Here is a 12698-nt window from a genome sequence, read left to right on the forward strand (position 1 = left end):
GTTGTTGGGCGTCTACGTCTTCACCGACCGGCCGCCGCATCCGCCGCTGACTGGTGTCACCGCCTGCACGGCTGGCCTGTTATAACGCCGACTGATGCTATCTTCTTCACGGCTGGCTACATCGCAGTCACTACTAATAGGCATCAGTATCTTCAACACAAGCTGCCTACGTTTGCCATGGCTGCCGACTGGTTTCTTCACTTCCATGGCTGCATGATTCTGCCAGTGTTGATTGGCCTTACCATCTTCATCGCCGGTCGTCTCGTCTGCTGCTGACTAGTGCCCTCGCCTCTACATCTGGTTTATACAGCTACCACTACTGATGGACATCATCATCTTCCGTCGCCGACTGATTATGCCGCCGCCGACTGAGCGACTTCATCTTTATTATCTTCGGCACTGGCAAACTCTATTGCTGCTACTTCGCAAGTTTTGCTACTTCACCAACCACGACGTATTTGTGAGCCTCGACATCTCGGCATGCGATGCCATGTTATTTTACTACAACAAGAGGCTCTCCAATATTCATGATTTCTACTTGGACATCTTCAACACATATCTTCAATCAAGCAATAACTATTCGACGACAAGAGGCTACAGTTTTCGACTCTATGTTCAGTTGTTTCCCAACTAATCAAAGAGTCGGGGGCTACACAAATACAAGGCTCAAAATTTGACAAATTTTATGTCAAGCTGAAGAAATCAATTCATCAACCCACGAGTCAACTCCAGGAGTCATTATCTTCATCTTTGCTTCGGAGCAAACATTCTACTTCAACGGTTGACCTACTATGCAAATGCTGATGAGCGTCTTTGTCATTATCATTGGTTGCTACATTGCTATTGGCTGGATCACCGACATCGTCATCTTCATCATGTCGGTTGCGTTTGTCGTCGTCAACTACACAACTTTATCGCTGAGCGCCTTCATATTCATTGCTGGCTGACCTGACTGCCGCCGACTGGTTTCTTCGCCTCCATGGCTATGCGACTTCAGTACTTTTGATTGGTATCACTATCTTCACTACCACCAATATTTTTGCCACCTCTGGTGGGCAATATTCTCTCTATATTGGTTGTCTTGTCTCTATGCCAACTGCGTCAGCTACCATCAATGAACAATTGTGACTACGTGCTCAGGGGCTTACTAGCTCAAATACAAGTATTATATCTTCAATTTGGACTTGCTCCGGATACATGCAACATGAATTCATGATCATGGGTCTATTTTCTATGCTCAAAGACTGGACTATTTATTATTCCCCGTAAGGGTTATCAACCGAATACTTGCGCCAGTCGGGATTCAATTTTTATATCTATTTTGGAGTATCCCATAAGGGATAATCACTCAGATCAGAAGCTATTCATATGAGCTACGCTTGGTCTATATTACCCGGAAGATTTATTACTCGGGAGCATGTTACATGTGTCATCCTTTAAAGGGTGTCGAGGGCATATTTTTTGGCCTAGGCCTAATATGTCTGCAGCCCATATTTTCAGGTGTGGCCTGTCACGTTCTTTTAGGGACTTAGGCACTTTTTGCTTAGGCCAAAGTGCGCGTGATCAAGTGCCCAATACCTTAAAATCCTTTTATACCGCAGTTACTTAACTTTTTAGGAGTTGGTACAATGCATCTTAAAAGGTGTCAAACAGTAAAGCTTTATATAGCTGTCCCGCTGACTTTTTTATATATAAGTCAAGGTGCTGTTTGGGTTTTTAAGCAATTGATTGGATACAATATCATCGCTTTTCGCCACGTAAGTGTGCATTTTTATTGACCAATATTATGACTTAGGCTAATTATATATTGTGGCCATTTTCTAGGCGGTTGGTAAATCCTTTATGAGTTTATTTACTCGGATTTTACACCACATATGCCATATATTTCCAGGTGTGGTGAAACCATGTGTCTTCTAGGGACTTAAGCACATCTGTTAAAGCAGTGTGCGCATGGCGTATGCCCAATACTTTGAAAATTTCTTTATTCACAATATACAAGCTTCTTTATAGCTATTTTGCTATATCACTCATCATATTTTACAAAGCAGTTGGTATATCACTCGGATCATGTTATTTGGAGGATTCACACCGCATATGCTATATATTGATATCAAGTCACTTGGTTGAGTACGATTATCAAAACCACTCGGTTGGTTGGATTATTTATTCCTTGACTATATGCTTGGTTTGTTCAATTAACCACATTGTCGGGGGCTACACCTATTAGGTGCATCTAGTCGGTGCACCTGACTTTATTTTCCAGCCCTCCACAGTCTTCAGATTTGGTAAAAGTACTCGGGAGACCATGACAAAGATGATTGAAGCACTCGGCTTTGGAGTAATCTGGTTCGAGAGAAGATTATCTTTTCGACTGCGAAGGTCTCAGGGGCTACTGTGGAGATTATGGGTACCCCATACCCACACGGCATGGTTATCCGACTAGTTATAGGGGATAACTTATATATATGTAATATGTAACAGATCATGACTTGGGTGTTACGTTTCCTTGTATATTACGGAACGGCCTAAAGTCCTGATCTAGGAAACCGATACCGTATTGGTTAAGGTTTCTATCTTGTAATCCTGCCCCCCATCCTATATAAGGTGGGCAGGAGGCCCTCTAGGGGGCATATATAAGACAACCTGATCGTCAGATCAATACACACTCGGCGGATTCAAATCCCCAAACAGGAGTAGGGTATTACCTCTCATTGAGAGGGCCTGAACCTGTCTAAATCCTTTGTCTCCACATCCATCCACTTTTAGGTCTCGTGCGCTACCCCGTTTCATTATTGCCGAATTCATGTTTCGACAAATGCCTAAATATATTTAATGTTGGATTTAATAAAACTAATTTGGTATTGTAAATACATTTTTTATAAACTTGGTTAAATTTGATAAGGTTAGGAGCCTCTTCTACAGTAATTTTCTTTTAAGAAAATTTAAAAGTTTGATTCAGGACAAATTAAAATGACTTATAATATATGAAGCGGACTGGGTAGCATTTCTTAATTTTATCTCTAGAACGGAACTAACTTTTCACTAATCTGCCAGTATACCTCTCAACAGACTTATTTTTCCACTCCACTGTAGCACAAAGCTGGTACGGGCAAACCGATATAAAATTAACCTGCAAGCAAGATGGCGTGAAACATATTCTGGAAAGGAAAAAGTAGAGAGCGAGTATTAGTATTTTGTTGCGGAGAAAGACGACAAGAACAACACGATAATCTTGTCTGAGATAGCCGCCACAGCTTAGTGGTGCATTGCACACTAGGCTCTAGGTGATTAAGTGGTGTCCTTTTGCTTTCTGATGTTGGGTGAGTGTGTGTGTGTATGGAGGGGGGGAGCCGGATCGAGCTGCGTTGTGTGCTCCATTATCCCGGCGCATGCGACCATCCATACCCTGAAACCGACCTGTGGCCCGACGGAGAGTGACCCATACTTGACCATGCCCGACCCACTATCTATTTCTTTCTCTGTGTGGATGTTCGATGGTCGGCTTATAAACCAAAGCGAAATTTAAATTTTAAATTAATATTTTTAGTCTTATTTTTAACAGATTAAGAATATAAATATAAAAGTTGTACCATAAAATCATCATTTCTAGTTGTTTCGTTTATTTTCCACCTCTTGTTTATTGTTGTCACTGCTGGAGAAACCATCTTCACTCCCGGTTCGCAGCCCCTCACAAATTCACAAAAACCTCATAGATCATATCGCCACCACCCACTACCGAATCGCGTGCGGCTCGCTGCCTGTGGCCTGCCAGTGACGCGCCTCCTCCCGCTAACGCCCACGACGCGCCTCCTCCCGCTGACGCCCGCGACGCGCCTCCTCCCGCCGACGCTGCCGACCTGCCTCCTCATGCCGCCACACCTCCACTTGCCGCCGCACCTCCACCTGCCGCCGACGACGCTGGCGGCCAGCCTCCGCCCGCCGCCGCCCGTGGCCTGCCTCCTCCCGCCAGCCGCGCCTCCACCCACCGCTGCCGACGCGGCTCCGCCCTCCTCTAGCCACCGCTGATGCCCGTGGCCAGCCTCCTCCCGCCGACGCGCCTCCGCCCGACGCCCGCTGACGGAGAGAGCTGGTAAAGGGAGGAAGGATCTGAGGAGAGGGGGGGATGTCACCTCGGAGAGGGCTGGGAAGGGGAGGAGGCTGGGATCTAGAGGAGGGAGGAGGAGGACGAAGAGATAAAAGACTAAGGATGGGAGCGCGAGGAGATAAGGATGAAGGAGGAGAGGAGGCGCATGCGGCAGCGTTTTTTTTTTCAATCTTTGGTCCCGGTTGGTATAAACAACTTGGTACTAAAAATAGTGAGGGGCCTGACACAACTTGACAACATGTTGAACCGGGACTAAAAATGATCTTTAGTCCTGGTTGGTAACATAAAGTGTCGTGCCGCTTTTGAACCGGGGCTAAAAATGTTTTTTTGTCCCAGTTCCTATTCGAACCGGGACTATTGTGGATTTTGCACCACCTAGCAAAGATCAGTTTTTCAGTAGTGTGTGTTTACCTTTTCGATTAAGCGCCAGATCACTACCCTCGGCAGTATGCGGGTTTTCATAAATGTTTATCAAAATTTGACATATTTCGATCAAAATTTGGTCAATTTTAATGTTTTATATTTGAGTTCTCAAAAACTATTCGGAATTTCACCCGGAGTATACTTTCTTGGGGTATCGAAACATCAAAATTTCGCGATTTTCGGTCAGTTTTCATAAAAATGTGAACATGATTATTGCTCAACCAATGAGATATAGTTTGTGTAGTCCATTGCTACATCACATTCTGGTGTTTATACGAGAGTTACGATGACTATGTATGTGTACATGTACGATAGTCTCGTGCTCTCACTTAACACGTTCAGCGCACAAACACAACATTATTGTTCCTACATAGATCACGCATGCGTACGTTCAATCTGTTTGTGATATATATATGCATCTAAAAGAAAGTGAGCCATTATCACGAGATCTGCATATATACATGTTAGTATATTGCTCCGTACGATAGTCATTGGTGCGTGTCAACTTCGGTTTTGATCGCTCGACGAGTCGATGATAGGCATCAATGCGACTTTCAGGTCCCACGCCGTGGAACATTGCCTCTTACACCAACCCGATCAATCATCAATCAAGGCCAGCAATTAACCCCAACCGAACCCTGCACCGTAGAACCTATCTTGCCATCTGTACACAACATGTACACAAGCTCACGCTCGAATGTTCGATATATCCCTTTCGGCTTAATTAATTACACGCGTCGCATTAACCACTCAGATGATGACCAGGTTAACCATCTGTTATTAGTTAATTTACCGGACAAACACTACTTAGAAAAAACATTTTTTACAGACGGCCAAAAGTAATTTTTCCAGGTAGGGAAAGGACCGCCTGCAGATCAACGACTACGAAAATCATTCATTTTTATAGGCGGCCCAATGGCCCGTATGTAAAAATCCTCTAGACGAAAAAAAAATTGCGCCCAGCCAGCCCCGCACCTCGCCGCCGCCGCTCTCCCCCGGCCTTCCTCCGGCCAGATTTGTAAGGAGAGGGGAGGGGAGCCGCACCGGAGCCACCGTCGCCGCCCCACGCGGCATCGTCTTCGCCCCGCGCCTCGTTGACGCTGCCCTCCCCGGGCCTCCCTCCGGCCGGATCTGGGAGGGGAGGGGAGGGGAGCCCCGCCGTTGCCGCCGTCGCCGCCGCCGCCCCGCGCGTCATCGTCGCCACCCCGTGCCCCGCGCCTCGCCGCCGCCGCCCTCCTCCGGCCGGATCTGGGAGGGGAGGGGAGGGGAGCCGCACCGGAGCCGCCGCCGCCGCCGCCCTGCGTCGTGGCCGGCCCCGCGCCTCGCCTCGCCACCACTACCCTTCCCCGACCTCCCTCCGGCCGGATTTGGGAGGGGAGGGGAGCCGCGCTGAGAGCCACCATCCCGCGCGTCGTCGTTGCCGCCCTGTGCCTCGCCTCGCCGCCGCTGCCCTCCCCCGGCCTCCCTCTGGCCAGACCTGGGAGGGGAGGGGAGGGGAGGAGGAGGGGCCCGGTGGGGAGAGGAGAAGAAGTGTTGAGGGAGAGAGAGAGAGTTAAGAGGGAAATGAGTGGTGGAGGGGTGGAAGGAGAAGATAAGAGTTAAGTGGTCCGTCTGCGAAAATCATTTTCGCAAGCGCCGCTTAAGTGATCCGCAGCGAACTTCACCCCAATTTATATTTTTATAGGTGGTTATTTGGCTAAAGGGTTATGTCCGCCTGCGAAAAAAAGATCCTATGTCAGGAAAAGTGATTTTTCTAGTAGTGAAACCAAATTGCAAAAATATACCTGTTCGGGAGGGTTTTAAATCATTAAATCTAACTCTAAAAACGGAGTATGGAACGGACATATGAAGCAGCCTAAATTAACCGTGTTGAATCGGTTCCACTCTTTCATATCACTTTAGCCCTTCGTTTTCTGGGTGAAGTTTAAATCATTTGATTGGACTTTAAGAAGAGATGAATCTAGAGCTAGCGGCCGGAGCCTGTCAAACATGCCTTAATTATAACTCTCATAATCTAATATTGCGCTGGTTAATTAAGCTGGTGTTACTTTCTCACTTGTTACACGGGACCCATCCGTGGATGTGATTAGCTGTAGAGCCATGCTGTGGGCTGTGGCATGGTAATGATGGTACGAAAGCCAAGGCGGTGCCAAGTCAACTACTAGCTGCTTCTAGTGTAGCTTTGGCACGTACATACAACGGCAAAGTCAGCTTGTATATATACACGGCGCGTGGCAACCGTAGATGCCAGTAGAGAGAGCACGAAAAATTCCAGAAGAAGAAGCGTACGCTGCTATACAAAAGGGGCCTTCACGAGACCACGAGTTTCAAACATGAATTTAAAAATTCCAGCTCTGCTGTATGCTTCAAATGTCAACGACTTGCACGAGTTGAATCAACGGCAATTAAACAATTTAATCGCACGTTTCTTGAACCATTATGTTTTGCCTATTTCAAGTCACTACTACATAAACCTAGATAGGTAAAACTAGATAGGGGTCGAATTTTTCAACCGACACATAGAAAGCATAACATATTAGAAAAATCAAAGGTGCTGGTTACAGAACCGACACCTTTAAGGTCCAAAAAAAAGAAAAAAGCGGCTTAATGCATGGGCTCGAATCGAGCCGATGCATCGAGCAGCTCCCCTTCACCCGATTTCACCCAACATTTAATTCATACAATCAATTGGCATCAAGAATTCAAGAACATTGATCCAAGAACTTCAACAACATCAACACAAACACAAAACACAGAGAAGATGGAGAGGATGGACGACGGCCTCCGTGAAGAGGATGGAGTGGCATACGAGCAGCACGTCGGGTCCCATCTCGCACAGCTCGTCGGTGGTGGCGAAGAAACAGATCTAGCAGCACGTCGGAAGGCGTTGCCCGTCGTTGCCGCCTCACCTCCCACCATCGCTAGCCGCACGCCACTACCATCGCCTCCCCCCCCCCCCCCCGGGTCGGATCTGGCGAAGGGGAGGGTGCTGCCCGTCGTTGCTGCCTCTCCTCACACCGCCGCACGTCGTTGCGACCAAGAGAGCCGACAGAGAGAGAGAGGGGGGACCGAGAGAGAGGGGAGAGGATGCGGTGGAGATTATAATTAAGACGGAGAGGATATGGATAGATGGTGCTGTGCGGTTTGGCTCAGCTCGATTAAGGGGTGTCAGTTTTTTTAAGGAAAAAGTACGTTTTACCCCCGTACTATTGCGGTTGACCGAAACCCCCCCCCCCCACCGAACTCGAAAACCAGTCATTTCGTACCCCGAACTATTAAAACCGGATAGTTAACCCCCCTTAAGCACACAATGGGGCGGTTTTGACTGGAGTCGTGCGCACGTGGCAGTCCAACGTGGCAAGGCGGGCTGAGTCAGCATAGTCGCGCCTGGTTTATAGACTTGACCCAGAAAAATTTCCCCTCCCTCCCTTTCTCTCTCTCCCTCCCAAAAATTTCCCCTTCTCTCGAAAACCCTAGCTAGCACAGGCGATCTCGTTGGCGACTCCTGCACGGCGGCGAGGGTGGTGCGCTCCAAAGCAGGTGGGTGTCGTGGTCAGAGGCGACGGGGCCGGAGATCTCCACCACGGACGCGGCGGCGACGGTCTGCAGTACGGCCACCTCGACCTCGTTGGCATGATGACGAGCTCAGGTACGTCCCGGGGCTCAAGGTCGTCTTCTTGGGCTGGAGGTCGTGAACGAGGAAGGATGCAGCCGCCAGTACCATATAGGGAGGGGCCTCTCGATTATGAGCCGCCAGTGCGGCTAGGTGGATTTCGTGGAGTCCCAGTAACCCCGGGAGAAGATATTTCACATGCTACAATGCGCGTGTGAGTAAATTTGTATTTATTTTTGATTTGGCTCATTTGTTTGGTTTCAAACTCATTCGATCTTGGATTATACATTTATTTGTGTAGTCTGGTTGGTTGCGATTTTTGGGAGTGGCATGACCCTGAGTCAGATCCATATTGGAAGCAATTCCTGCTTGATTTGAGGAATGCTGTGTGGACTGTAAGAGAAAAAATCAATGGGCTAAAGGCTCATCTCCAGGACAGCAGGAATGAAGCCTTGAAGAACAGGTACAGTTGGGACAAGCTTCTATATTGCAGTGCAAAATAGAACAGTGAAATGGAAATACAAAGAAATAAGAGCACTAGTTATAGTTGGTGGAGCATCTGGCTGAACAACTTTCGTACAGCCTGCTAGGAATCCCTGTTTGCAAGCAGCCAGGCAAATATATATCCTTTTGAATATAGGACTAGGCTGGTCAGTATCTAACTTGACAACAACTGTACTCCCAGGATTACTCCTCAGCAACTCTAACTGATAGTCAAAGATTCTAAAGTATTCACCCCTGGTGGACTCATATATCTTCCTGAATACAAATGCTTTGGCTCTCTTGCACTGCCCAACACTAACATTTGCAAACATTTCCTCTGAAACAGTGGACTGCATGCTCTGTATACTCCAAGTTGGATTATCTGTGATCATCTTCTCATACTTCTGAGCAATCCTCTTGTATGTCACTAGGTGGTTATCCTTCCTTGGTGGGCAGGTGTGTTCATCAACTAGACTAGCTATTTGCCAGCTTTCTGTCCTGCTATTCTTTGATAGCAAACAAGCCCACGGGCAAGTTGCCAAATCACACTTGGCCCTTGTTCTGTAACCTTCATCCTTTATAAACCTTATGAACCTCTTGCTGTCCAGTGCAAGCTGCACCACTGCCTCTTTGAATTCTTTCTTGCCATCAAATTTCATTCCTAGTGCAAGCCTAGCAATTGGCCTATTCACATTAAATCTGGGGGTATTTGGACTTCTTTCTGACCAGCTGTCCATCACTATCCTCTTCATAGGAATCATCATCTGCACTGCTATTGTCATATGGGCTAGCACTGTCATCACCCTCAATCTGAACCAAAGCTCTACTATTTGTCTGCCTAGATGACCCCTCACATATAACATCATCCAAATTCCCTACCTCACCATCCTTCAGTTTCTTCTTGAACTCTTTGTAAGCCTTCCTGATTTGCTGAACCTCTTCATCTTCTTCTGATGAACATGAGTCTCCACCAACATAATCACTGTCAGAGTCAGAAATCACAGGTTTCTTCGGCCTCTCTTTACCTACTACCACTGCCTTCCCCTTATCACTAGGTTCAGCTACTACCATTGCTTTTTCTTTATCAGGTGTACGAAATGCTCGCACTTGTTCCAGATCTCTCTTTGTCTTCTCTGGTGTAGACACTATGACAAGAACTTCCTTCCCTATATTCAACTCAAACAAATCCTCATCTTCCTCATCATCCCATTCATCATCTGCAGGAGATATGTCCTGCAGTTCATCTTCAAAGTCACTATCCTCCTTGCTGCCAGACTCACTGGACCCCTCTGCCATTACTGTCTCCACATAAATATCAGCAACACCACCTTCCCCAACACAGTTTGACATATAATTGTAGACCTCATCATCAATCAAAACCCTCAGCCCATCTGCAAGTTCTTTGCCAGGAAACAACCATTGCAGAAGCATGCCAGGGATCACTTCACAATGATCTTTCAAATGTCCAACTATCTCAGGCAGAGAGACCTTATCACGTTTGATGTAGGACATCCCCTCAGATCCACCAATATAAAAGGTTTCCCTCCCATTGTTAATGAAATCCCCACCAAAGTGAAATCTAACAGGTAAATACTCTAGAGGATCCATTCTTAACCTAAAAACAACATAGTAATGGCAGTACACAATCAATCCTTTTGCCTAAATCAATTACAAAAATCAAAGGAAAACAAACTCTCACACATCCAACTGATTCCATATGCCCTAGTAAAAAAATCCTACACTTTTCTAGGATCTACATCACATACCTGCAAAGCCTAGCTGCGTCGCTCTTACTTCATCCTCCTCGACAAGCAGCTGGTGCTGGCCGATGTGGAGAGCGTGGCCGCCACGACCGTGCCGCAGAGATCCCTCCTCGTCGCCTTTGAGCGTGCCACCCTCGTTGCCTTGGGCGCAGCTCACTCGCCGGCGTGGAGTGCGCCGCCCATCCTCACCGGAGTCGCCGACGAGATCGCCTGTGCTAGCTAGGGTTTTCGAGAGAAGGGAAAATTTTTGGGAGGGAGGGGAAATTTTTCTGGGTCAAGTATATAAACCAGGCGCGACTATGCTGACTCAGCCCGCCTTGCCACGTTGGACTGCCACGTGCGCACGACTCCGGTCAAAACCGCCCCAATGCGTGCTTAACTATTCGGTTTTAATAGTTCGGGGTACGAAATGACCGGTTTTCGAGTTCGGGGGGTTTTTCGGTCAACCGCAATAGTACAGGGGTAAAACGTACTTTTTCGTTTTTTTAATAGGTGCATATTTTTTAAAAGAACCGACACCTATTTTTATATTATAGGTGTAGGTTTTTTTTTCCTAAAATTGACACCTCTAGTGTTTAAAGGAAGGTGTCGGTTCTGTATATTTTTCATCGTGTGGAGGTGGGAAAAGATCTATAGGTGCCGGTTGGTACCTATATGGCCGGTCCTTATGAGAATTTTTGTAATAGTGAGTTTGCAAAAGTAGTGTACTGAGTACTGTACGTACGTAAAATAATGTCTAATCAAGGCCGTATACGAAGATCTGGACGGTTAGTTTGATCAGTTTTTCTCGGCCAAGAGCAGCAACGGAGCAACCAAACCTGACTTAGTCGCAAACGGATAAATAATCTCATAAATTTATAACGTACGATCGGTGCATGGTCTTGCTCGTCTAACGAACTCCTCGTCCCTGCTACTGCAAATCATCGAAACTCCAGTTGAAAATTAGTTGGGCTTGCACACAAGTGCTGTCCTAACATATGCATCAGCTGGACCACCTCCACTGGCCATAAAGCTCACAATGGAAAATCTTGCACCTGTTTTAATTAGCTATGATCCACCATAGTATGTATATGGTCCATACATGCATGCAAGGGCACATAATTAGCTTAATTAATTAGCTAGTCCTTTTCCTGTGCCTCAAAAAGTGACAAAACATTTCTTATGTGCGGCTCTAGCTAGCTAAGGTAAGTGGACCCATCAAGTTCGAGATGATGAAAATGCATGCATGTTTGTAGAATGAGGCTGATTTGTGAAGGTTTAGGTGGTGTTTAGATTCAGGGACCAGTCCTGTTACATCAGATGTTTGACACTAATTTGAAGTATTAAACATAGACTACTTACGAAACTAATTGCATAAATGAAAGATAATTCGTGAGACAAATTTTTAAGCCTAATTAATTTATAATTAATACATGTTTACTGTAGCATCACATAAGCTAATCATGGATTAATTAGGTTCAATAGATTCGTCTCGCAAATTAGGCCAGAGTTATGAAATGAGTTTTATCAATAGTCTACGTTTAATACTTGTAATTAGTGTCAAACATCCGATATGATAGGGACTAAGAATTTTAGTGCCATCCAAACAACCCCTTAGTTTGCATGTTCCAAGATATACTTTGATGATCATCGACATGCATGTGGGTGTAAATTGGATTTGGATTTGTCTTATTGATGCTCTACCATATCAGGAAAGTAGTCTTAGACATTATAAATAGACGTGACATTTTTCATAAAATAGGGGGATACACTGTGATACGGGTACAAATTAAACTATACAAATACAACAAGACACTAGCTTATTTCCATCCAAAGTCATGTATATAAAGCTTGTTTCGGTTAGAGGAAAATTGTTTTTTTACTGTTTAATCTGCAGATTGAATATTGCAATCAGAAGGATGAAAAAAAATTAAAATTGGTGCGTCACACGAAGTTGCTAAAATTACAGACATGGCATGTTCTAGATCAAAATTGTTGTAAGATTCCCATTGGCCCAATTTGCCTTACCCACAAACTGAATTCCCTTTCCGGCATCTTTGTCTAGCAGGGGTACCGAGTGCCGAGTACAACCTAAACGACCAAACCGTTGCAAGCCCTGCTCTGAATCGATCATCTCCATGACTCCTTTCTGGTGTTTTGGAAAGCAAAGTCTTGCACCTTACCTCTTTCTGTCTTCAGTCCACCCGGGGTCAAATTGTAGATGCCTCTCTGCTTCCGTTTCTTGGGTAACTGTTCAGCACTCCCAAGTTCCAACTCCAAGTGATCATGATAGCAAAAGAAAAGGGGTAAATAATAAGGAAAAGAAAAAAAC

This window comes from Oryza sativa, chromosome 5, assembly GCF_034140825.1.
Source record: "Oryza sativa Japonica Group chromosome 5, ASM3414082v1".
Taxonomy (NCBI): domain Eukaryota; kingdom Viridiplantae; phylum Streptophyta; class Magnoliopsida; order Poales; family Poaceae; genus Oryza; species Oryza sativa.